Source organism: Zootoca vivipara, chromosome 10 (genome assembly GCF_965207765.1).
Source record: "Zootoca vivipara chromosome 10, rZooViv2.hap1.1, whole genome shotgun sequence".
Taxonomy (NCBI): domain Eukaryota; kingdom Metazoa; phylum Chordata; class Lepidosauria; order Squamata; family Lacertidae; genus Zootoca; species Zootoca vivipara.
The window spans coordinates 14,038,112-14,065,943 of record NC_142593.1 but is presented as its reverse complement, the minus strand read 5'-3'; positions in this window follow the sequence as shown (position 1 = coordinate 14,065,943).

Here is a 27,832-nt window from a genome sequence, read left to right as displayed (position 1 = left end):
AGGGGAGCCTTTGCAACAGTTTGGCACCATTTTTGAGTGAATTGGATAACGTCAGATTTTTTGGTGAAATTCTGACCCGCCGGTCAGGGATTTTTTTTAAAAAAAGTTTTTCCGCAGGTTAAGTTTTTAAGTCCGGTTTTTATTTCCTACGATTAAAAAAACCTTCTATATCCACTGCCAAACGTGTCAGGGGAGCCTTTGCGACAGTTTGGCACCATTTTTGAGTGAATTGGATAACGTCATATTTTTTGTGAAATGCTGACCCGCCGGTCAGGGATTTTTTCAAAAAAAAGTTTTTCCGCATGTTGAGTTGTTGAGGCCGGTTTTTATTTCCTATGATTAAAAAAACCTTCTATATCCACCGCCAAACGTATCAGGGGAGCCTTTGCAACAGTTTGGCACCATTTTTGAGTGAATTGGATAACGTCAGATTTTTGGTGAAATGCTGACCCGCCGGTCAGGGATTTTTTTTAAAAAAAGTTTTTCCGCAGGCTGAGTTGTTGAGGCCGGTTTTAACTTCCTATGATTAAAAAAACCTTCTATATCCACCGCCAAACGTATCAGGGGAGCCTTTGCGACAGTTTGGCACCATTTTTGAGTGAATTGGATAACGTCAGATTTTTGGTGAAATTCTGACCCGCCGGTCAGGGATTTTTTCAAAAAAAAGTTTTTCCGCAGGTTGAGTTGTTGAGGCATGATTTTATTTCCTACGATTAAAAATCTCTTCTGTTTCCACCGCCAAACGTATCTGGAGAGCCTTTGCAACAGTTTGGCACCATTTTTTAGTGAATTGGATAACGTCATATTTTTGGTGAAATTGTGACCCGCCGGTCAGGAATTTTTTCAAAAAAAAGTTTTTCCGCAGGTTAAGTTGCTGAGGCCTGATTTTATTTCCTACGATTAAAAAAACCTTCGATATCCACCGCCAAACGTATATGGGGAGCCTTTGCGACAGTTTGGCACCATTTTTTAGTGAACTAGATAACGTCAGATTTTTGGTGAAATTCTGACCCGCCGGTCAGGTTTTTTTTCAAAAAAAAAGTTTTTTCGCACGCTGAGTTGTCGAGGCCTTATTTTATTTGCTACGATGAAAACCCTTCTGTTTCCACCGCCAAACGTATCAGGGGAGCCTTTGCAACAGTTTGGCACCATTTTTGAGTGAATTGGATAACGTCAGATTTTTGGTGAAATTCTGACCCGCCGGTCAGGGATTTTTTCAAAAAAAAGTTTTTCCGCAGGTTAAGTTGTCGAGGCCTGATTTTATTTCCTATGATTGAAAAAACCTTCTATATCCACCGCCAAACGTATCAGGGGAGCCTTTGTAACAGTTTGGCACCATTTTTGAGAGAATTGGATAACGTCAGATTTTTTGTGAAATGCTGACCCGCCGGTCAGGGATTTTTTCAAAAAAAAGTTTTTCCGCAGGCTGAGTTGTCGAGGCCTGATTTTATTTCCTACGATAAAAACCCTTCTGTTTCCACCGCCAAACGTATCAGGGGAGCCTTTGCAACAGTTTGGCACCATTTTTGAGTGAATTGGATAACGTCAGATTTTTGGTGAAATTCTGTCCTGCCGGTCAGGGATTTTTTCAAAAAAAAGTTTTTCCGCAGGTTGAGTTGTTGAGGCATGATTTTATTTCCTACGATTAAAAAACCCTTCGGTTTCCGTCGCCAAACGTATCAGGGGAACCTTTGCAACAGTTTGGCACCATTTTTGAGTGAATTGGATAACGTCAGATTTTTGGTGAAAGGCTGACCCGCTGGTCAGAGATTTTTCAAAAAAAAGTTTTTTCGCACGCTGAGTTGTCGAGGCCTGATTTTATTTCCTACGATTAAAAAAACCTTCTACATCCACCACCAAACGTATCTGGGGAGCCTTTGCAACAATTCGTCACAATTTTTGAGTGTATTGGATAACCTCAGATTTTTGAGTGAATTGGATAACGTCAGATTTTTGGTGAAATTCTGTCCTGCCGGTCAGGAATTTTTTTCAAAAAAAAGCTTTTCTGCAGGTTAAGTTGTCGAGGCCTGATTTTATTTCCTACGATTGAAAAAACCTTCTATATCCACCGCCAGACGTATCTGGGGAGCCTTTGCAACAGTTTGGCACCAATTCTGAGTGAATTGGATAACCTCAGATTTTTGGTGAAATTCTGACCCGCCGGTCAGGGATTTTTTCAAAAAAAAAGTTTTTCTATAGGTTATGTTGTTAAGTCCGGTTTTTATTTCCTACGATTAAAAAAACCTTCTATATCCACCGCCAAACGTATCAGGGGAGCCTTTGCAACAGTTTGGCACCATTTTTGAGTGAATTGGATAACGTCATATTTTTGGTGAAATGCTGACCCGCCGGTCAGGGATTTTTTCAAAAAAATTTTTTTCCGCAGGTTAAGTTATTGAGTCCGGTTTTTATTTCCTATGATAAAAACCCTTCTGTTTCCACAGCCAAACGTATCAGGGGAGCCTTTGCAACAGTTTGGCACTATTTTTGAGTGAATTGGATAACGTCAGATTTTTGGTGAAATGCTGACCCGCCGGTCAGGGATTTTTTCAAAAAAAAGCTTTTCCGCAGGCTGAGTTGTCGAGGCCTGATTTTATTTCCTACGATAAAAACCCTTCTGTTTCCACCGCCAAACGTATCAGGGGAGCCTTTGCAACAGTTTGGCACCATTTTTTAGTGAACTAGATAACGTCAGATTTTTGGTGAAATTCTGACCCGCCGGTCAGGGATTTTTTCAAAAAAAAGTTTTTTCGCACGCTGAGTTGTCGAGGCCTGATTTTATTTCCTACGATTAAAAAAACCTTCTATATCCACCACCAAACGTATCAGGGGAGCCTTTGCAATAGTTTGGCACCATTTTTGAGTGAATTGGATAACGTCATATTTTAGGTGAAATGCTGACCCGCCGGTCTGGGATTTTTTCAAAAAAATGCTTTTACGCAGGCTGAGTTGTTGAGGCCTGATTTTTCTGCCTATGATAAAAACCCTTCTGTTTCCACCGCCAAACGTATCAGGGGAGCCTTTGCAACAGTTTGGCACCATTTTTGAGTGAATTGGATAACGTCAGATTTTTTGGTGAAATTTTGACCGGCCGTCAGGGATTTTTTCAAAAAAAAGTTTTTACGCAGGCTGAGTTGTCGAGGCCTGATTTTATTTCCTACGATATAAACCCTTCTGTTTCCACCGCCAAACGTATCAGGGGAGCCTTTGCAACAGTTTGGCACCATTTTTGAGTGAATTGAATAACGTCAGATTTTTGGTGAAATTCTGACCCGCCGGTCAGGGATTTTTTCAAAAAAATGTTTTTACACAGGCTGAGTTGTTGTGGCCTGATTTTTCTGCCTATGATAAAAACCCTTCTGTTTCCACCGCCAAACGTATCAGGGGAGCCTTTGCAACAGTTTGGCACCATTTTTGAGTGAATTGGATAACGTCAGATTTTTGGTGAAATTCTGACCCGCCGGTCAGGGATTTTTTTAAAAAAAAAGTTTTTCCGCAGGTTAAATTGTCGAGGCCTGATTTCATTTCCTACGATATAAACCCTTCTGTTTCCACCGCCAAACGTATCAGGGGAGCCTTTGCAACAGTTTGGCACCATTTTTGAGTGAATTGGATAACGTCATATTTTTGGTGAAATGCTGACCCGCCGTTCAGGGATTTTTTCAAAAAAAAGTTTTTTCGCACGCTGAGTTGTCGAGGCCTGATTTTATTTCCTACGATCAAAAAAAACTTCTATATCCACCGCCAAACGTATCAGGGGAGCCTTTGCAACAGTTTGGCACTATTTTTGAGTGAATTGGATAACGTCAGATTTTTGGTGAAATTCTGACCCGCCGGTCAGGGATTTTTACAAAAAAAAGTTTTTCCGCAGGTTAAGTTGTTAAGTCTGGTTTTTATTTCCTACGATTAAAAAAACCTTCTATATCCACCGCCAAACGTATCAGGGGAGCCTTTGCAACAGTTTGGCACCATTTTTGAGTGAATTGAATAACGTCAGATTTTTGGTGAAATTCTGACCCGCCGGTCAGGGATTTTTTCAAAAAAATGTTTTTACGCAGGCTGAGTTGTTGTGGCCTGATTTTTCTGCCTATGATAAAAACCCTTCTGTATTACGCAGGCTGAGTTGTTGAGGCCTGATTTTATTTCCGATTTAAAAAACCTTCGATATCCACCCCCAAACGTATCTTGGGAGCCTTTGCAACAGTTTGGCACCATTTTTTAGTGAACTGGATAACGTCAGATTTTTGGTGAAATTCTGACCCGCCGTTCAGGGATTTTTTCAAAAAAAAGTTTTGTCGCAAGCTGAGTTGCTGAGGCCTGATTTTATTTCCTACGATTAAAAAAACCTTCGATATCCACCCCCAAACATATCTTGGGAGCCTTTGCAACAGTTTGGCACCATTTTTAGTGAACTGGATAACGTCAGATTTTGGGTGACATTCTGACCCGCCGGTCAGGGATTTTTTCAAAAAAAATGTTTTTTTGCATGCTGAGTTGTCGAGGCCTGATCTTATTTGCTACGATGAAAACCCTTCTGTTTCCACCCCCAAACGTATCAGGGGAGCCTTTGCAACAGTTTGTCACCATTTTTGAGTGAATTGGATAACGTCAGATTTTTGGTGAAAGGCTGACCCGCCGGTCAGGGATTTTTTCAAAAAAAAGCTTTTCCGCAGGCTGAGTTGTCGAGGCCTGATTTTATTTCCTACGATAAAAACCCTTCTGTTTCCACCGCCAAACGTATCAGGGGAGCCTTTGCAACAGTTTGGCACCATTTTTTAGTGAACTAGATAACGTCAGATTTTTGGTGAAATTCTGACCCGCCGGTCAGGGATTTTTTCAAAAAAAAGTTTTTTCGCACGCTGAGTTGTCGAGGCCTGATTTTATTTCCTACGATTAAAAAAACCTTCTATATCCACCACCAAACGTATCAGGGGAGCCTTTGCAATAGTTTGGCACCATTTTTGAGTGAATTGGATAACGTCATATTTTAGGTGAAATGCTGACCCGCCGGTCTGGGATTTTTTCAAAAAAATGCTTTTACGCAGGCTGAGTTGTTGAGGCCTGATTTTTCTGCCTATGATAAAAACCCTTCTGTTTCCACCGCCAAACGTATCAGGGGAGCCTTTGCAACAGTTTGGCACCATTTTTGAGTGAATTGGATAACGTCAGATTTTTTGGTGAAATTTTGACCGGCCGTCAGGGATTTTTTCAAAAAAAAGTTTTTACGCAGGCTGAGTTGTCGAGGCCTGATTTTATTTCCTACGATATAAACCCTTCTGTTTCCACCGCCAAACGTATCAGGGGAGCCTTTGCAACAGTTTGGCACCATTTTTGAGTGAATTGAATAACGTCAGATTTTTGGTGAAATTCTGACCCGCCGGTCAGGGATTTTTTCAAAAAAATGTTTTTACGCAGGCTGAGTTGTTGTGGCCTGATTTTTCTGCCTATGATAAAAACCCTTCTGTTTCCACCGCCAAACGTATCAGGGGAGCCTTTGCAACAGTTTGGCACCATTTTTGAGTGAATTGGATAACGTCAGATTTTTGGTGAAATTCTGACCCGCCGGTCAGGGATTTTTTCAAAAAAAAAGTTTTTCCGCAGGTTAAATTGTCGAGGCCTGATTTCATTTCCTACGATATAAACCCTTCTGTTTCCACCGCCAAACGTATCAGGGGAGCCTTTGCAACAGTTTGGCACCATTTTTGAGTGAATTGGATAACGTCATATTTTTGGTGAAATGCTGACCCGCCGTTCAGGGATTTTTTCAAAAAAAAGTTTTTTCGCACGCTGAGTTGTCGAGGCCTGATTTTATTTCCTACGATCAAAAAAAACTTCTATATCCACCGCCAAACGTATCAGGGGAGCCTTTGCAACAGTTTGGCACTATTTTTGAGTGAATTGGATAACGTCAGATTTTTGGTGAAATTCTGACCCGCCGGTCAGGGATTTTTACAAAAAAAAGTTTTTCCGCAGGTTAAGTTGTTAAGTCTGGTTTTTATTTCCTACGATTAAAAAAACCTTCTATATCCACCGCCAAACGTATCAGGGGAGCCTTTGCAACAGTTTGGCACCATTTTTGAGTGAATTGAATAACGTCAGATTTTTGGTGAAATTCTGACCCGCCGGTCAGGGATTTTTTCAAAAAAATGTTTTTACGCAGGCTGAGTTGTTGTGGCCTGATTTTTCTGCCTATGATAAAAACCCTTCTGTATTACGCAGGCTGAGTTGTTGAGGCCTGATTTTATTTCCGATTTAAAAAACCTTCGATATCCACCCCCAAACGTATCTTGGGAGCCTTTGCAACAGTTTGGCACCATTTTTTAGTGAACTGGATAACGTCAGATTTTTGGTGAAATTCTGACCCGCCGTTCAGGGATTTTTTCAAAAAAAAGTTTTGTCGCAAGCTGAGTTGCTGAGGCCTGATTTTATTTCCTACGATTAAAAAAACCTTCGATATCCACCCCCAAACATATCTTGGGAGCCTTTGCAACAGTTTGGCACCATTTTTAGTGAACTGGATAACGTCAGATTTTGGGTGACATTCTGACCCGCCGGTCAGGGATTTTTTCAAAAAAAATGTTTTTTTGCATGCTGAGTTGTCGAGGCCTGATCTTATTTGCTACGATGAAAACCCTTCTGTTTCCACCCCCAAACGTATCAGGGGAGCCTTTGCAACAGTTTGTCACCATTTTTGAGTGAATTGGATAACGTCAGATTTTTGGTGAAAGGCTGACCCGCCGGTCAGGGATTTTTTCAAAAAAAAGCTTTCCCGCAGGTTAAGTTGTCGAGGCCTGATTTCATTTCCTACGATATAAACCCTTCTGTTTCCACCGCCAAACGTATCAGGGGAGCCTTTGCAACAGTTTGGCACCATTTTTGAGTGAATTGGATAACGTCATATTTTTGGTGAAATGCTGACCCGCCGTTCAGGGATTTTTTCAAAAAAAAGTTTTTTCGCACGCTGAGTTGTCGAGGCCTGATTTTATTTCCTACGATCAAAAAAAACTTCTATATCCACCGCCAAACGTATCAGGGGAGCCTTTGCAACAGTTTGGCACTATTTTTGAGTGAATTGGATAACGTCAGATTTTTGGTGAAATTCTGACCCGCCGGTCAGGGATTTTTACAAAAAAAAGTTTTTCCGCAGGTTAAGTTGTTAAGTCTGGTTTTTATTTCCTACGATTAAAAAAACCTTCTATATCCACCGCCAAACGTATCAGGGGAGCCTTTGCAACAGTTTGGCACCATTTTTGAGTGAATTGAATAACGTCAGATTTTTGGTGAAATTCTGACCCGCCGGTCAGGGATTTTTTCAAAAAAATGTTTTTACGCAGGCTGAGTTGTTGTGGCCTGATTTTTCTGCCTATGATAAAAACCCTTCTGTATTACGCAGGCTGAGTTGTTGAGGCCTGATTTTATTTCCGATTTAAAAAACCTTCGATATCCACCCCCAAACGTATCTTGGGAGCCTTTGCAACAGTTTGGCACCATTTTTTAGTGAACTGGATAACGTCAGATTTTTGGTGAAATTCTGACCCGCCGTTCAGGGATTTTTTCAAAAAAAAGTTTTGTCGCAAGCTGAGTTGCTGAGGCCTGATTTTATTTCCTACGATTAAAAAAACCTTCGATATCCACCCCCAAACATATCTTGGGAGCCTTTGCAACAGTTTGGCACCATTTTTAGTGAACTGGATAACGTCAGATTTTGGGTGACATTCTGACCCGCCGGTCAGGGATTTTTTCAAAAAAAATGTTTTTTTGCATGCTGAGTTGTCGAGGCCTGATCTTATTTGCTACGATGAAAACCCTTCTGTTTCCACCCCCAAACGTATCAGGGGAGCCTTTGCAACAGTTTGTCACCATTTTTGAGTGAATTGGATAACGTCAGATTTTTGGTGAAAGGCTGACCCGCCGGTCAGGGATTTTTTCAAAAAAAAGCTTTCCCGCAGGTTAAGTTGTCGAGGCCTGATTTTATTTCCTACGATATGAACCCTTCTGTTTCCACCGCCAAACGTATCAGGGGAGCCTTTGCAACAGTTTGCCACCATTTTTGAGTGATTTGGATAACGTCAGATTTTTGGTGAAATTCTGACCCGCCGGTCAGGGTTTTTTTTCAAAAAAAAGTTTTTTCGCACGCTGAGTTGTCGAGGCCTTATTTTATTTGCTACGATCAAAACCCTTCTGTTTCCACCGCCAAACGTATCAGGGGAGCCTTTGCAACAGTTTGGCACCATTTTTGAGTGAATTGGATAACGTCAGATTTTTGGTGAAATTCTGACCCGCCGGTCAGGGATTTTTTCAAAAAAAAGCTTTTCCGCAGGCTGAGTTGTTGAGGCCGGTTTTTATTTCCTATGATTAAAAAAACCTTCTATATCCACCGCCAAACGTATCAGGGGAGCCATTGCAACAGTTTGGCACCATTTTTGAGTGAATTGGATAACGTCATATTTTTGGTGAAATTCTGACCCGCCGGTCAGGGATTTTTTCAAAAAAATGTTTTTTCGCAGGCTGAGTTGTTGTGGCCTGATTTTATTTCCTACGATTAAAAAAACCTTCTATATCCACCGCCAAACGTATCAGGGGAGCCATTGCAACAGTTTGGCACCATTTTTGAGTGAATTGGATAACGTCATATTTTTGGTGAAATGCTGACCCGCCGGTCTGGGATTTTTTCAAAAAAATGCTTTTACGCAGGCTGAGTTGTTGAGGCCTGATTTTTCTGCCTATGATAAAAACCCTTCTGTTTCCACCGCCAAACGTATCAGGGGAGCCTTTGCAACAGTTTGGCACCATTTTTGAGTGAATTGGATAATGTCATATTTTTGGTGAAATTCTGACCCGCCGGTCAGGGATTTTTTCAAAAAAAAGTTTTTCCGCAGGTTAAATTGTCGAGGCCTGATTTTATTTCCTATGATTGAAAAAACCTTCTATATCCACCGCCAAACGTATCTGGAGAGCCTTTGTAACAGTTTGGCACAATTTTTGAGAGAATTGGATAACGTCAGATTTTTTGTGAAATGCTGACCCGCCGGTCAGGGATTTTTTCAAAAAAAAGTTTTTCCGCAGGCTGAGTTGTCGAGGCCTGATTTTATTTCCTACGATAAAAACCCTTCTGTTTCCACCGCCAAACGTATCAGGGGAGCCTTTGCAACAGTTTGGCACCATTTTTGAGTGAATTGGATAACGTCATATTTTTGGTGAAAGGCTGACCCGCTGGTCAGAGATTTTTTCAAAAAAAAGTTTTTTCGCACGCTGAGTTGTCGAGGCCTGATTTTATTTCCTACGATTAAAAAAACCTTCTACATCCACCACCAAACGTATCTGGGGAGCCTTTGCAACAATTTGTCACAATTTTTGAGTGAATTGGATAACGTCACATTTTTGGTGAAAGGCTGACCCGCCGGTCAGGAATTTTTTTCAAAAAAAAGCTTTTCTGCAGGTTAAGTTGTCGAGGCCTAATTTTATTTCCTACGATTGAAAAAACCTTCTATATCCACCGCCAGACGTATCTGGGGAGCCTTTGCAACAGTTTGGCACCAATTCTGAGTGAATTGGATAACCTCAGATTTTTGGTGAAATTCTGACCCGCCGGTCAGGGATTTTTTCAAAAAAAAGTTTTTCTATAGGTTATGTTGTTAAGTCCGGTTTTTATTTCCTACGATTAAAAAAACCTTCTATATCCACCGCCAAACGTATCAGGGGAGCCTTTGCAACAGTTTGGCACCATTTTTGAGTGAATTGGATAACGTCATATTTTTGGTGAAATGCTGACCCGCCGGTCAGGGATTTTTTCAAAAAAATTTTTTTCCGCAGGTTAAGTTATTGATTCCGGTTTTTATTTCCTATGATAAAAACCCTTCTGTTTCCACCGCCAAACGTATCAGGGGAGCCTTTGCAACAGTTTGGCACTATTTTTGAGTGAATTGGATAACGTCAGATTTTTGGTGAAATGCTGACCCGCCGGTCAGGGATTTTTTCAAAAAAAAAGCTTTTCCGCAGGCTGAGTTGTCGAGGCCTGATTTTATTTCCTACGATAAAAACCCTTCTGTTTCCACCGCCAAACGTATCAGGGGAGCCTTTGCAACAGTTTGGCACCATTTTTGAGTGAATTGGATAACGTCATATTTTTGGTGAAATTCTGACCCGCCGGTCAGGGATTTTTTTTTAAAAAAAGTTTTTCCGCAGGTTAAATTGTCGAGGCCTGATTTCATTTCCTACAATATAAACCCTTCTGTTTCCACCGCCAAACGTATCAGGGGAGCCTTTGCAACAGTTTGGCACCATTTTTGAGTGAATTGGATAACGTCATATTTTTGGTGAAATGCTGACCCGCCGGTCAGGGATTTTTTTTAAAAAAAGTTTTTTCGCACGCTGAGTTGTCAAGGCCTGATTTTATTTCCTACGATCAAAAAAAACTTCTATATCCACCGCCAAACGTATCAGGGGAGCCTTTGCAACAGTTTGGCACTATTTTTGAGTGAATTGGATAACGTCAGATTTTTGGTGAAATTCTGACCCGCCGGTCAGGGATTTTTACAAAAAAAAGTTTTTCCGCAGGTTAAGTTGTTAAGTCTGGTTTTTATTTCCTACGATTAAAAAAACCTTCTATATCCACCGCCAAACGTATCAGGGGAGCCTTTGCAACAGTTTGGCACTATTTTTGAGTGAATTGGATAACGTCAGATTTTTGGTGAAATTCTGACCCGCCGGTCAGGGATTTTTTCAAAAAAATGTTTTTTCGCATGCTGAGTTGTCGAGGCCTGATCTTATTTGCTACGATGAAAACCCTTCTGTTTCCACCCCCAAACGTATCAGGGGAGCCTTTGCAACAGTTTGTCACCATTTTTGAGTGAATTGGATAACGTCAGATTTTTGGTGAAAGGCTGACCCGCCGGTCAGGGATTTTTTCAAAAAAAAGCTTTCCCGCAGGTTAAGTTGTCGAGGCCTGATTTTATTTCCTACGATATGAACCCTTTTGTTTCCACCGCCAAACCTATCAGGGGAGCCTTTGCAACAGTTTGCCACCATTTTTGAGTGATTTGGATAACGTCAGATTTTTGGTGAAATTCTGACCCGCCGGTCAGGGTTTTTTTTCAAAAAAAAGTTTTTTCGCACGCTGAGTTGTCGAGGCCTTATTTTATTTGCTACGATCAAAACCCTTCTGTTTCCACCGCCAAACGTATCAGGGGAGCCTTTGCAACAGTTTGGCACCATTTTTGAGTGAATTGGATAACGTCAGATTTTTGGTGAAATTCTGACCCGCCGGTCAGGGATTTTTTCAAAAAAAAGCTTTTCCGCAGGCTGAGTTGTTGAGGCCGGTTTTTATTTCCTATGATTAAAAAAACCTTCTATATCCACCGCCAAACGTATCAGGGGAGCCTTTGCAACAGTTTGGCACCATTTTTGAGTGAATTGGATAACGTCATATTTTTGGTGAAATTCTGACCCGCCGGTCAGGGATTTTTTCAAAAAAATGTTTTTTCGCAGGCTGAGTTGTTGTGGCCTGATTTTTCTGCCTATGATAAAAACCCTTCTGTTTCCACCGCCAAACGTATCAGGGGAGCCTTTGCAACAGTTTGGCACCAATGTTGAGTGAATTGGATAACGTCAGATTTTTTGGTGAAATTTTGACCGGCCATCAGGGATTTTTTCAAAAAAAAGTTTTTACGCAGGTTAAGTTGTCGAGGCCTGATTTTATTTCCTACGATATAAACCCTTCTGTTTCCACCGCCAAACGTATCAGGGGAGCCTTTGCAACAGTTTGGCACCATTTTTGATTGAATTGAATAACGTCAAATTTTTGGTGAAATTCTGACCCGCCGGTCAGGGATTTTTTCAAAAAAATGTTTTTACGCAGGCTGAGTTGTTGTGGCCTGATTTTTCTGCCTATGATAAAAACCCTTCTGTTTCCACCGCCAAACGTATCAGGGGAGCCTTTGCAACAGTTTGGCACCATTTTTGAGTGAATTGGATAACGTCATATTTTTGGTGAAATTCTGACCCGCCGGTCAGGGATTTTTTTCAAAAAAAAGTTTTTCCGCAGGTTAAGTTGTCGAGGCCTGATTTTATTTCCTACGATATAAATCCTTCTGTTTCCACCGCCAAACGTATCAGGGGAGCCTTTGCAACAGTTTGGCACCAATTTTGAGTGAATTGGATAACGTCATTTTTTGGTGAAATTCTGACCCGCCGGTCAGGGATTTTTTTTAAAAAAAGTTTTTCCGCAGGTTAAGTTGTCGAGGCCTGATTTTATTTCCTACGATATAAATCCTTCTGTTTCCACTGCCAAACGTATCAGGGAGCCTTTGCAACAGTTTGGCACCAATGTTGAGTGAATTGGATAACGTCAGATTTTTTTGTGAAATTCTGACCCGCCGGTCAGGGATTTTTTCAAAAAAAAGTTTTTCCGCAGGTTATGTTTTTAAGTCCGGATTTTATTTCCTACGATTAAAAAAACCTTCTATATCCACCGCCAAACGTATCAGGGGAGCCTTTGCAACAGTTTGGCACCATTTTTGAGTGAATTGGATAACGTCAGATTTTTGGTGAAATGCTGACCCGCCGGTCAGGGATTTTTTCAAAAAAAAGTTTTTTCGCACGCTGAGTTGTCGAGGCCTGATTTTATTTCCTACGATTAAAAAAACCTTCTATATCCACCACCAAACGTATCAGGGGAGCCTTTGCAATAGTTTGGCACCATTTTTGAGTGAATTGGATAACGTCATATTTTAGGTGAAATGCTGACCCGCCGGTCTGGGATTTTTTCAAAAAAAAAGCTTTTACGCAGGCTGAGTTGTTGAGGCCTGATTTTTCTGCCTATGATAAAAACCCTTCTGTTTCCACCGCCAAACGTATCAGGGGAGCCTTTGCAACAGTTTGGCACCATTTTTGAGTGAATTGGATAACGTCAGATTTTTGGTGAAATTCTGACCCGCCGGTCAGGGATTTTTTCAAAAAAAAGTTTTTCGCAGCTTAAGTAGTTGATTCCGGTTTTTATTTCCTACGATAAAAACCCTTTTGTTTCCACCGCCAAACGTATCAGGGGAGTCTTTGCAACAGTTTGGCACCATTTTTGAGTGTATTGGATAACGTCAGATTTTTGGTGAAATTCTGACCCGCCGGTCAGGGATTTTTTCAAAAAAAAGTTTTTCGCAGCTTAAGTAGTTGATTCCGGTTTTTATTTCCTACGATAAAAACCCTTCTGTTTCCACCGCCAAACGTATCAGGGGAGCCTTTGCAACAGTTTGGCACCATATTTGAGTGAATTGGATAACGTCAGATTTTTGGTGAAATTCTGACCCGCCGGTCAGGGATTTTTTCAAAAAAAAGTTTTTTCGCACGATGAGTTGTCGAGGCCTGATTTTATTTCCTACGATTAAAAAAACCTTCTATATCCACCGCCAAACGTATCAGGGGAGCCTTTGCAATAGTTTGGCACCATTTTTGAGTGAATTGGATAACGTCATATTTTTGGTGAAATGCTGACCCGCCGGTCTGGGATTTTTTCAAAAAAATGTTTTTACGCAGGCTGAGTTGTCGAGGCTTGATTTTATTTCCTACGATAAAAACCCTTCTGTTTCCACCGCCAAACGTATCAGGGGAGCCTTTGCAACAGTTTGGCACCATTTTTGAGTGAATTGGATAACGTCATATTTTTGGTGAAATGCTGACCCGCCGGTCTGGGATTTTTTCAAAAAAATGCTTTTACGCAGGCTGAGTTGTTGAGGCCTGATTTTTCTGCCTATGATAAAAACCCTTCTGTTTCCACCGCCAAACGTATCAAGGGAGCCTTTGCAACAGTTTGGCACCATTTTTGAGTGAATTGGATAATGTCATATTTTTGGTGAAATTCTGACCCGCCGGTCAGGGATTTTTTCAAAAAAAAGTTTTTCCGCAGGTTAAATTGTCGAGGCTTGATTTTATTTCCTACGATATAAACCCTTCTGTTTCCACCGCCAAACGTATCAGGGGAGCCTTTGCAACAGTTTGGCACCATTTTTGAGTGTATTGGATAACGTCAGATTTTTGGTGAAATTCTGACCCCCCGGTCAGGGATTTTTTCAAAAAAAAGTTTTTTCGCACGCTGAGTTGTCGAGGCCTGATTTTATTTCCTACGATTAAAAAAACCTTCTATATCCACCACCAAACGTATCAGGGGAGCCTTTGCAATAGTTTGGCACCATTTTTGAGTGAATTGGATAACGTCATATTTTTGGTGAAATGCTGACCCGCCGGTCAGGGATTTTTTCAAAAAAATGCTTTTACGCAGGCTGAGTTGTTGAGGCCTGATTTTTCTGCCTATGATAAAAACCCTTCTGTTTCCACCGCCAAACGTATCAGGGGAGCCTTTGCAACAGTTTGGCACCATTTTTGAGTGAATTGGATAATGTCATATTTTTGGTGAAATTCTGACCCGCCGGTCAGGGATTTTTTCAAAAAAAAGTTTTTCCGCAGGTTAAATTGTCGAGGCATGATTTTATTTCCTACGATATAAACCCTTCTGTTTCCACCGCCAAACGTATCAGGGGAGCCTTTGCGACACTTTGGCACCATTTTTGAGTGAATTGGATGACGTCAGATTTTTGGTGAAATTCTTACCCGCCGGTCAGGGATTTTTTCAAAAAAAAGTTTTTCCGCAGGTTAAGTTGTTAAGTCCGGTTTTTATTTCCTACGATTAAAAAAACCTTCTATATCCACCGCCAAACGTATCAGGGGAGCCTTTGCAATAGTTTGGCACCATTTTTGAGTGAATTGGATAACGTCAGATTTTTTGTGAAATTCTGACCCGCCGGTCAGGGATTTTTTAAAAAAAAAGTTTCTTCGCATGCTGAGTTGTTGAGGCCTGATTTTATTTCCTACGATGAAAACCCTTCTGTTTCCACCGCCAAACGTATCAGGGGAGCCTTTGCAACAGTTTGGCACCATTTTTGAGTGAATTGGATAACGTCAGATTTTTGGTGAAATTCTGACCCGCCGGTCAGGGATTTTTTCAAAAAAACGTTTTTTCGCCCGCTGAGTTGTCGAGGCCTGATTTTATTTCCTACGATGAAAACCCTTCTGTTTCCACCGCCAAACGTATCAAGGGAGCCTTTGCAACAGTTTGGCACCATTTTTTAGTGAATTGGATGACGTCAGATTTTTGGTGAAATTCTGACCCGCCGGTCAGGGATTTTTTCAAAAAAAAGTTTTTCCGCATGCTGAGTTGTCGGGGCCTGATTTTATTTCCTACGATGAAAACCCTTCTGTTTCCACCGCCAAACGTATCAGGGGAGCCTTTGCAACAGTTTGGCACCATTTTTGAGTGAATTGGATAACGTCAGATTTTTGGTGAAATTCTGACCCGCCGGTCAGGGATTTTTTCAAAAAAAAGTTTTTCCGCAGTTTTAGTTTTTGAGTCCGGCTTTTATTTCCTACGATAAAAACCCTTCTGTTTCCACCGCCAAACGTATCAGGGGAGCCTTTGCAACACTTTGGCACCATTTTTGAGTGAATTGGATAACGTCAGATTTTGCCGGTCAGGGATTTTTTCAAAAAAAAGTTTTTCCGCAGGTTAAGTTTTTGAGTCCGGTTTTTATTTCCTACGATAAAAACCCTTCTGTTTCCACCGCCAAACGTATCAGGGGAGCCTTTGCAACAGTTTGGCACCATTTTTGAGTGAATTGGATAACGTCAGATTTTTGGTGAAATTCTGACCCGCCGGTCAGGGATTTTTTCAAAAAAAAGTTTTTCCGCAGGTTAAGTTGTTGAGTCCGGTTTTTATTTCCTACGATAAAAAACCTTCTGTTTCCACCGCCAAACGTATCAGGGGAGCCTTTGCAACAGTTTGGCACCATTTTTGAGTGAATTGGATAACGTCAGATTTTTGGTGAAATTCTGACCCGCCAGTCAGGGATTTTTTCAAAAAAAAGTTTTTTCGCACGCTGAGTTGTGGAGGCCTGATTTTATTTCCTACGATGAAAACCCTTCTGTTTCCACCGCCAAACGTATCAGGGGAGCCTTTGCAACAGTTTGGCACCATTTTTGAGTGAATTGGATAACGTCAGATTTTTGTTGAAATGCTGACCCGCCGGTCAGGGATTTTTTCAAAAAAATTTTTTTACGCAGGCTGAGTTGTCGAGGCCTGATTTTTCTGCCTATGATAAAAACCCTTCTGTTTCCACCGCCAAACGTATCAGGGGAGCCTTTGCAACAGTTTGGCACCATTTTTGAGTGAATTGGATAACGTCAGATTTTTGGTGAAATTCTGACCCGCCAGTCAGGGATTTTTTCAAAAAAAAGTTTTTTCGCACGCTGAGTTGTCGAGGCCTGATTTTATTTCCTACGATGAAAACCCTTCTGTTTCCACCGCCAAACCTATCAGGGGAGCCTTTGCAACAGTTTGGCACCATTTTTGAGTGAATTGGATAACGTCAGATTTTTCGTGAAATTCTGACCCGCCGGTCAGGGATTTTTTTAAAAAAAAGATTTTCCGCAGGTTAAGTTTTTGAGTCCGGTTTTTATTTCCTACGATAAAAACCCTTCTGTTTCCACCGCCAAACGTATCAGGGGAGCCTTTGCAACAGTTTGGCACCATTTTTGAGTGAATTGGATAACGTCAGATTTTTGGTGAAATTCTGACCCGCCGGTCAGGGATTTTTTCAAAAAAAAGTTTTTCCGCATGCTGAGTTGTCGGGGCCTGATTTTATTTCCTACGATGAAAACCCTTCTGTTTCCACCGCCAAACGTATCAGGGGAGCCTTTGCAACAGTTTGGCACCATTTTTGAGTGAATTGGATGACGTCAGATTTTTTGTGAAATTCTGACCCGCCGGTCAGGGATTTTTTCAAAAAAAAGTTTTTCCGCAGGTTAAGTTGTTAAGTCCGGTTTTTATTTCCTACGATTAAAAAAACGTTCTATATCCACCACCATTCGTATCAGGGGAGCCTTTGCAATAGTTTGGCACCATTTTTGAGTGAATTGGATAACGTCATATTTTTGGTGAAATGCTGACCCGCCGGTCAGGGATTTTTTCAAAAAAATGTTTTTACGCAGGCTGAGTTGTTGTGGCCCGATTTTTCTGCCTATGATAAAAAACCCTTCTGTTTCCACCGCCAAACGTATCAGGGGAGCCTTTGCGACACTTTGGCACCATTTTTGAGTGAATTGGATAACGTCAGATTTTTGGTGAAATTCTGACCCGCCGGTCAGGGATTTTTTCAAAAAAAAGTTTTTCCGCAGGTTAAGTTGTTAAGTCCGGTTTTTATTTCCTACGATTAAAAAAACCTTCTATATCCACCACCAAACGTATCAGGGGAGCCTTTGCAATAGTTTTTCACCATTTTTGAGTGAATTGGATAACGTCATATTTTTGGTGAAATGCTGACCCGTCGGTCAGGGATTTTTTCAAAAAAAAGTTTTTCCGCACGCTGAGTTGTCGAGGCCTGATTTTATTTCCTACGATGAAAACCCTTCTGTTTCCACCGCCAAACGTATCAGGGGAGCCTTTGCAACAGTTTGGCACCATTTTTGAGTGAATTGGATAACGTCAGATTTTTGGTGAAATGCTGACCCGCCGGTCAGGGATTTTTTCAAAAAAAAGTTTTTCCGCAGGTTAAGTTGTTAAGTCCGGTTTTTATTTCCTACGATTAAAATAACCTTCTATATCCACCACCAAACGTATCAGGGGAGCCTTTGCAATAGTTTGGCACCATTTTTGAGTGAATTGGATAACGTCATATTTTTGGTGAAATGCTGACCCGCCGGTCAGGGATTTTTTCAAAAAAATGTTTTTACGCAGGCTGAGTTGTTGTGGCCTGATTTTTCTGCCTAAGATCAAAACCCTTCTTTTTCCACCGCCAAACGTATCAGGGGAGCCTTTGCAACAGTTTGGCACCATTTTTGAGTGAATTGGATAACGTCAGATTTTTTGTGAAATTCTGACCCGCCAGTCAGGGTTTTTTTTTCAAAAAAACGTTTTTTCGCCCGCTGAGTTGTCGAGGCCTGATTTTATTTCCTACGATGAAAACCCTTCTGTTTCCACCGCCAAACGTATCAGGGGAGCCTTTGCAACAGTTTGCCACCATTTTTGAGTGAATTGGATAACGTCAGATTTTTGGTGAAATTCTGACCCGCCGGTCAGGGATTTTTTCAAAAAAAAGTTTTTCCGCAGGTTAAGTTGTTGAGTCCGGTTTTTATTTCCTACGATAAAAACCCTTCTGTTTCCACCGCCAAACGTATCAGGGGAGCCTTTGCAACAGTTTGGCACCATTTTTGAGTGAATTGGGTAACGTCAGATTTTTGGTGAAATTCTGACCCGCCGGTCAGGGATTTTTTCAAAAAAAAGTTTTTTCGCACGCTGAGTTGTCGAGGCCTGATTTTATTTCCTACGATGAAAACCCTTCTGTTTCCACCGCCAAACGTATCAGGGGAGCCTTTTCAACAGTTTGGCACCATTTTTGAGTGAATTGGATAACGTCAGATTTTTGGTGAAATGCTGACCCGCGGGTCAGGGATTTTTTCAAAAAAATGTTTTTACGCAGGCTGAGTTGTCGAGGCCTGATTTTTCTGCCTATGATAAAAACCCTTCTGTTTCCACCGCCAAACGTATCAGGGGAGCCTTTGCAACAGTTTGGCACCATTTTTAAGTGAATTGGATAACGTCAGATTTTTGGTGAAATTCTGACCCACCGGTCAGGGATTTTTTTCAAAAAAAAGATTTTCCGCAGGTTAAGTTGTTGAGCCTGGTTTTTATTTCCTACGATAAAAACCCTTCTGTTTCCACCGCCAAACGTATCAGGGGAGCCTTTGCAACAGTTTGGCACCATTTTTTAGTGAATTGGATAACGTCAGATTTTTGGTGAAATTCTCACCCGCCGGTCAGGGATTTTTTCAAAAAAATGGTTTTCCGCATGCTGAGTTGTCGGGGCCCGATTTTATTTCCTACGATGAAAACCCTTCTGTTTCCACCGCCAAACGTATCAGGGGAGCCTTTGCAACAGTTTGGCACCATTTTTGAGTGAATTGGATAACATCAGATTTTTGGTGAAATTCTGACCCGCCGGTCAGGGATTTTTTCAAAAAAAAGTTTTTCCGCAGTTTAAGTTTTTGAGTCCGGTTTTTATTTCCTACGATAAAAACCCTTCTGTTTCCACCGCCAAACGTATCAGGGGAGCCTTTGCAACAGTTTGGCACCATTTTTGAGTGAATTGGATAACGTCATATTTTTGGTGAAATTCTGACCCGCCGGTCAGGGATTTTGTCAAAAAAAAGTTTTTTCGCACGCTGAGTTGTCGAGGCCTGATTTTATTTCCTACGATGAAAACCCTTCTGTTTCCACCGCCAAACGTATCAGGGGAGCCTTTGCAACAGTTTGGCACCATTTTTGAGTGAATTGGATAACGTCAGATTTTTGGTGAAATGCTGACCCGCCGGTCAGGGATTTTTTCAAAAAAATGTTTTTACGCAGGCTGAGTTGTCGAGGCCTGATTTTTCTGCCTATGATAAAAACCCTTCTGTTTCCACCGCCAAACGTATCAGGGGAGCCTTTGCAACAGTTTGGCACCATTTTTGAGTGAATTGGATAACGTCAGATTTTTGGTGAAATGCTGACCCGCCGGTCAGGGATTTTTTCAAAAAAAAGTTTTTCCGCAGGTTAAGTTGTTGAGTCCGGTTTTTATTTCCTACGATAAAAACCCTTCTGTTTCCACCGCCAAACGTATCAGGGGAGCCTTTGCAACAGTTTGGCACCATTTTTGAGTGAATTGGATAACGTCAGATTTTTGGTGAAATTCTGACCCGCCGGTCAGGGATTTTTTCAAAAAAAAGTTTTTTCGCACGCTGAGTTGTCGAGGCCTGATTTTATTTCCTACGATGAAAACCCTTCTGTTTCCACCGCCAAGCGTATCAGGGGAGCCTTTGCAACAGTTTGGCACCATTTTTGAGTGAATTGGATAACGTCAGATTTTTGGTGAAATTCTGACCCGCCGGTCAGGGATTTTTTCAAAAAAAAGTTTTTTCGCACGCTGAGTTGTCGAGGCCTGATTTTATTTCCTACGATGAAAACCCTTCTGTTTCCACCGCCAAGCGTATCAGGGGAGCCTTTGCAACAGTTTGGCACCATTTTTGAGTGAATTGGATAACGTCAGATTTTTGGTGAAATTCTGACCCGCCGGTCAGGGATTTTTTCAAAAAAAAGTTTTTTCGCACGCTGAGTTGTCGAGGCCTGATTTTTCTGCCTACGATGAAAACCCTTCTGTTTCCACCGCCAAACGTATCAGGGGAGCCTTTGCAACAGTTTGGCACCATTTTTGAGTGAATTGGATAACGTCAGATTTTTGGTGAAATTCTGACCCGCCGGTCAGGGATTTTTTCAAAAAAATGTTTTTACGCAGGCTGAGTTGTCGAGGCCTGATTTTTCTGCCTATGATAAAAACCCTTCTGTTTCCACCGCCAAACGTATCAGGGGAGCCTTTGCAACAGTTTGGCACCATTTTTAAGTGAATTGGATAACGTCAGATTTTTGGTGAAATTCTGACCCGCCGGTCAGGGATTTTTTCAAAAAAAAGTTTTTTCGCACGCTGAGTTGTCGAGGCCTGATTTTATTTCCTACGATGAAAACCCTTCTGTTTCCACCGCCAAACGTATCAGGGGAGCCTTTGCAACAGTTTGGCACCATTTTTGAGTGAATTGGATAACGTCAGATTTTTGGTGAAATTCTGACCCGCCGGTCAGGGATTTTTTCAAAAAAATGGTTTTCCGCATGCTGAGTTGTCGGGGCCTGATTTTATTTCTTACGATGAAAACCCTTCTGTTTCCACCGCCAAACGTATCAGGGGAGCCTTTGCAACAGTTTGGCACCATTTTTGAGTGAATTGGATAACGTCAGATTTTTGGTGAAATTCTGACCCGCCGGTCAGGGATTTTTTCAAAAAAAAGTTTTTTCGCACGCTGAGTTGTCGAGGCCTGATTTTATTTCCTACGATGAAAACCCTTCTGTTTCCACCGCCAAACGTATCAGGGGAGCCTTTGCAACAGTTTGGCACCATTTTTAAGTGAATTGGATAACGTCAGATTTTTGGTGAAATTCTGACCCGCCGGTCAGGGATTTTTTCAAAAAAAAGATTTTCCGCAGTTTAAGTTATTGAGCCTGGTTTTTATTTCCTACGATAAAAACCCTTCTGTTTCCACCGCCAAACGTATCAGGGGAGCCTTTGCAACAGTTTGGCACCATTTTTGAGTGAATTGGATAACGTCAGATTTTTGGTGAAATTCTGACCCGCCGGTCAGGGATTTTTTCAAAAAAATGGTTTTCCGCATGCTGAGTTGTCGGGGCCTGATTTTATTTCTTACGATGAAAACCCTTCTGTTTCCACCGCCAAACGTATCAGGGGAGCCTTTGCAACAGTTTGGCACCATTTTTGAGTGAATTGGATAACGTCAGATTTTTGGTGAAATTCTGACCCGCCGGTCAGGGATTTTTTCAAAAAAAAGTTTTTCCGCAGTTTAAGTTTTTGAGTCCGGTTTTTATTTCCTACGATAAAAACCCTTCTGTTTCCACCGCCAAACGTATCAGGGGAGCCTTTGCAACAGTTTGGCACCATTTTTGAGTGAATTGGATAACGTCAGATTTTTGGTGAAATTCTGACCCGCCGGTCAGGGATTTTTTCAAAAAAAAGTTTTTCCGCAGGTTAAGTTGTTGAGTCCGGTTTTTATTTCCTACGATAAAAACCCTTCTGTTTCCACCGCCAAATGTATCAGGGGAGCCTTTGCAACAGTTTGGCACCATTTTTGAGTGAATTGGATAACGTCAGATTTTTGGTGAATTTCTGACCCGCCGGTCAGGGATTTTTTCAAAAAAAAGTTTTTTCGCACGCTGAGTTGTCGAGGCCTGATTTTATTTCCTACGATGAAAACCCTTCTGTTTCCACCGCCAAACGTAGCAGGGTAGCCTTTGCAACAGTTTGGCACCATTTTTGAGTGAATTGGATAACGTCAGATTTTTGGTGAAATTCTGAGCCGCCGGTCAGGGATTTTTTCAAAAAAAAGTTTTTCCGCAGGTTAAGTTGTCGAGGCCTGATTTTATTTGCTACGATATAAATTCTTCTGTTTCCACCGCCAAATGTATCAGGGGAGCCTTTGCAACAGTTTGGCACCAATTTTGAGTGAATTGGATAACGTCAGATTTTGCCGGTCAGGGATTTTTTCAAAAAAAAGTTTTTTCGCACGCTGAGTTGTCAAGGCCTGATTTTATTTCCTACGATGAAAACCCTTCTGTTTCCACCGCCAAACGTATCAGGGGAGCCTTTGCAACAGTTTGGCACCATTTTTGAGTGAATTGGATGACGTAAGATTTTTGGTGAAATTCTGACCCGCCGGTTAGGGATTTTTTCAAAAAAAAGTTTTTCCGCAGGTTAAGTTGTTGAGTCCGGTTTTTATTTCCTACGATAAAAACCCTTCTGCTTCCACCGCCAAATGTATCAGGGGAGCCTTTGCAACAGTTTGGCACCATTTTTGAGTGAATTGGATAACGTCAGATTTTTGGTGAAATTCTGACCCGCCGGTCAGGGATTTTTTCAAAAAAAAGTTTTTTCGCACGCTGAGTTGTCGAGGCCTGATTTTATTTCCTACGATGAAAACCCTTCTGTTTCCACCGCCAAACGTATCAGTGTAGCCTTTACAACAGTTTGGCACCATCTTTGAGTGAATTGGATAACGTCAGGTTTTTGGTGAAATTCTGACCCGCCAGTCAGGGATTTTTTTAAAAAAAAGTTTTTCGCAAGTTAAGTTGTCGAGGCCTGATTTTATTTCCTACGATATAAATCCTTCTGTTTCCACCGCCAAACGTATCAGGGGAGCCTTTGCAACAGTTTGGCACCAATTTTGAGTGAATTAGATAACGTCAGATTTTGCCGGTCAGGGATTTTTTCAAAAAAAAGTTTTTCCGCAGGTTAAGTTGTTGAGCCCGGTTTTTATTTCCTACGATAAAAACCCTTCTGTTTCCACCGCCAAACGTATCAGGGGAGCCTTTGCAACAGTTTGGCACCATTTTTGAGTGAATTGGATAACGTCAGATTTTTGGTGAAATTCTGAGCCGCCGGTCAGGGATTTTTTCAAAAAAAAGTTTTTCTGCAGGTTAAGTTGTCGAGGCCTGATTTTATTTCCTACGATATAAATCCTTCTGTTTCCACCGCCAAACGTATCAGGGGAGCCTTTGCAACAGTTTGGCACCAATTTTGAGTGAATTGGATAACATCAGATTTTGCCGGTCAGGGAATTTTTCAAAAAAAAGTTTTTCCGCACGTTAAGTTATTGAGTCCGGTTTTTATTTCCTACGATAAAAACCCTTCTGTTTCCACCGCCAAACGTATCAGGGGAGCCTTTGCAACAGTTTGGCACCATTTTTGAGTGAATTGGATAACGTCAGATTTTTGGTGAAATTCTGACCCGCCGGTCAGGGATTTTTTCAAAAAAAAGTTTTTCCGCAGGTTAAGTTTTTGAGTCCGGTTTTTATTTCCTACGATAAAAAACCTTCTGTTTCCACCTCCAAACGTATCAGGGGAGCCTTTGCAACAGTTTGGCACCATTTTTGAGTGAATTGGATAACGTCAGATTTTTGGTGAAATTCTGACTCGCCGGTCAGGGATTTTTCCAAAAAAAAGTTTTTTCACACGCTGAGTTGTCGAGGCCTGATTTTATTTCCTACGATGAAAACCCTTCTGTTTCCACCGCCAAACGTATCAGGGGAGCCTTTGCAACAGTTTGGCACCATTTTTGAGTGAATTGGATAACGTCAGATTTTTGGTGAAATTCTGACGCGCCGGTCAGGGATTTTTTCAAAAAAAAGTTTTTCCGCATGCTGAGTTTTCGGGGCCTGATTTTATTTCCTACGATGAAAACCCTTCTGTTTCCACCGCCAAACGTATCAGGGGAGCCTTTGCAACAGTTTGGCACCATTTTTGAGTGAATTGGATGACGTCAGATTTTTGGTGAAATTCTGACCCGCCGGTCAGGGATTTTTTCAAAAAAAAGTTTTTCCGCAGGTTAAGTTTTTGAGTCCGGTTTTTATTTCCTACGATAAAAACCCTTCTGTTTCCACCGCCAAACTTATCAGGGGAGCCTTTGCAACAGTTTGGCACCATTTTTGAGTGAATTGGATGACGTAAGATTTTTGGTGAAATTCTGACCCGCCGGTTAGGGATTTTTTCAAAAAAAAGTTTTTCTGCAGGTTAAGTTGTTGAGTCCGGTTTTTATTTCCTACGATAAAAACCCTTCTGTTTCCACCGCCAAATGTATCAGGGGAGCCTTTGCAACAGTTTGGCACCATTTTTGAGTGAATTGGATAACGTCAGATTTTTGGTGAAATTCTGACCCGCCGGTCAGGGATTTTTTCAAAAAAAAGTTTTTTCGCACGCTGAGTTGTCGAGGCCTGATTTTATTTCCTACGATGAAAACCCTTCTGTTTCCACCGCCAAACGTATCAGTGTAGCCTTTACAACAGTTTGGCACCATTTTTGAGTGAATTGGATGACGTCAGATTTTTGGTGAAATTCTGACCCGCCGGTCAGGGATTTTGTCAAAAAAAAGATTTTCCGCAGGTTAAGTTTTTGAGTCCGGTTTTTATTTCCTACGATAAAAACCCTTCTGTTTCCACCACCAAATGTATCAGGGGAGCCTTTGCAACAGTTTGGCACCATTTTTGAGTGAATTGGATGACGTCAGATTTTTGGTGAAATTCTGACCCGCCGGTCAGGGATTTTTTCAAAAAAAAGATTTTTCGCACGCTGAGTTGTCGAGGCCTGATTTTATTTCCTACGATGAAAACCCTTCTGTTTCCACCGCCAAACGTATCAGGGGAGCCTTTGCAACAGTTTGGCACCATTTTTGAGTGAATTGGATAACGTCAGATTTTTGGTGAAATTCTGACCCTTCGGTCAGGGATTTTTTCAAAAAAAAGTTTTTCCGCAGGTTAAGTTTTTGAGTCCGGTTTTTATTTCCTACGATAAAAACCCTTCTGTTTCCACCGCCAAACGTATCAGGGGAGCCTTTGCAACAGTTTGGCACCATTTTTGAGTGAATTGGATGACATCAGATTTTTTGTGAAATTCTGACCCGCCGGTCAGGGATATTTTTTAAAAAAAGTTTTTTCGCATGCTGAGTTGTTGAGTCCGGTTTTTATTTCCTACGATAAAAACCCTTCTGTTTCCACCGAAAATGTATCAGGGGAGCCTTTGCAACAGTTTGGCACCATTTTTGAGTGAATTGGATGACGTCAGATTTTTTGTGAAATTCTGACCCGCCGGTCAGGGATATTTTTTAAAAAAAGTTTTTTCGCATGCTGAGTTGTTGAGGCCTGATTTTATTTCCTACGATAAAAACCCTTCTGTTTCCACCGCCAAACGTATCAGGGGAGCCTTTGCAACAGTTTGGCACCATTTTTGAGTGAATTGGATAACGTCAGATTTTTGGTGAAATTCTGACCCGCCGGTCAGAGATTTTTTTAAAAAAACGTTTTTTCGCCCGCTGAGTTGTCGAGGCCTGATTTTATTTCCTACGATGAAAACCCTTCTGTTTCCACCGCCAAACGTATCAGGGGAGCCTTTGCAACAGTTTGGCACCATTTTTGAGTGAATTGGATAACGTCAGATTTTTGGTGAAATTCTGACCCGCCGGTCAGGGATTTTTTCAAAAAAATGTTTTTTCGCACGCTGAGTTGTCGAGGCCTGATTTTATTTCCTACGATGAAAACCCTTCTGTTTCCACCGCCAAACGTATCAGTGGATCCTTTGCAACAGTTTGGCACCATTTTTGAGTGAATTGGATGACGTCAGATTGTTGGTGAAATTCTGACCCGCCGGTCAGGGATTTTGTCAAAAAAAAGATTTTCTGCAGGTTATGTTTTTGAGTCCGGTTTTTATTTCCTACGATGAAAACCCTTCTGTTTCCACCGCCAAACGTATCAGGGGAGCCTTTGCAACAGTTTGGCACCATTTTTGAGTGAATTGGATAACGTCAGATTTTTGGTGAAATTCTGACCCGCCGGTCAGGGATTTTTTCAAAAAAAAGTTTTTCCGCAGGTTACGTTTTTGAGTCCGGTTTTTATTTCCTACGATAAAAACCCTTCTGTTTCCACCGCCAAACGTATCAGGGGAGCCTTTGCAACAGTTTGGCACCATTTTTGAGTGAATTGGATAACGTCATATTTTTGGTGAAATTCTGACCCGCCGGTCAGGGATTTTGTCAAAAAAAAGTTTTTTCGCACGCTGAGTTGTCGAGGCCTGATTTTATTTCCTACGATGAAAACCCTTCTGTTTCCACCGCCAAACGTATCAGGGGAGCCTTTGCAACAGTTTGGCACCATTTTTGAGTGAATTGGATAACGTCAGATTTTTGGTGAAATGCTGACCCGCCGGTCAGGGATTTTTTCAAAAAAATGTTTTTACGCAGGCTGAGTTGTCGAGGCCTGATTTTTCTGCCTATGATAAAAACCCTTCTGTTTCCACCGCCAAACGTATCAGGGGAGCCTTTGCAACAGTTTGGCACCATTTTTGAGTGAATTGGATAACGTCAGATTTTTGGTGAAATGCTGACCCGCCGGTCAGGGATTTTTTCAAAAAAAAGTTTTTCCGCAGGTTAAGTTGTTGAGTCCGGTTTTTATTTCCTACGATAAAAACCCTTCTGTTTCCACCGCCAAACGTATCAGGGGAGCCTTTGCAACAGTTTGGCACCATTTTTGAGTGAATTGGATAACGTCAGATTTTTGGTGAAATTCTGACCCGCCGGTCAGGGATTTTTTCAAAAAAAAGTTTTTTCGCACGCTGAGTTGTCGAGGCCTGATTTTATTTCCTACGATGAAAACCCTTCTGTTTCCACCGCCAAGCGTATCAGGGGAGCCTTTGCAACAGTTTGGCACCATTTTTGAGTGAATTGGATAACGTCAGATTTTTGGTGAAATTCTGACCCGCCGGTCAGGGATTTTTTCAAAAAAAAGTTTTTTCGCACGCTGAGTTGTCGAGGCCTGATTTTATTTCCTACGATGAAAACCCTTCTGTTTCCACCGCCAAGCGTATCAGGGGAGCCTTTGCAACAGTTTGGCACCATTTTTGAGTGAATTGGATAACGTCAGATTTTTGGTGAAATTCTGACCCGCCGGTCAGGGATTTTTTCAAAAAAAAGTTTTTTCGCACGCTGAGTTGTCGAGGCCTGATTTTTCTGCCTACGATGAAAACCCTTCTGTTTCCACCGCCAAACGTATCAGGGGAGCCTTTGCAACAGTTTGGCACCATTTTTGAGTGAATTGGATAACGTCAGATTTTTGGTGAAATTCTGACCCGCCGGTCAGGGATTTTTTCAAAAAAATGTTTTTACGCAGGCTGAGTTGTCGAGGCCTGATTTTTCTGCCTATGATAAAAACCCTTCTGTTTCCACCGCCAAACGTATCAGGGGAGCCTTTGCAACAGTTTGGCACCATTTTTAAGTGAATTGGATAACGTCAGATTTTTGGTGAAATTCTGACCCGCCGGTCAGGGATTTTTTCAAAAAAAAGTTTTTTCGCACGCTGAGTTGTCGAGGCCTGATTTTATTTCCTACGATGAAAACCCTTCTGTTTCCACCGCCAAACGTATCAGGGGAGCCTTTGCAACAGTTTGGCACCATTTTTAAGTGAATTGGATAACGTCAGATTTTTGGTGAAATTCTGATCCGCCGGTCAGGGATTTTTTCAAAAAAAAGATTTTCCGCAGTTTAAGTTATTGAGCCTGGTTTTTATTTCCTACGATAAAAACCCTTCTGTTTCCACCGCCAAACGTATCAGGGGAGCCTTTGCAACAGTTTGGCACCATTTTTGAGTGAATTGGAT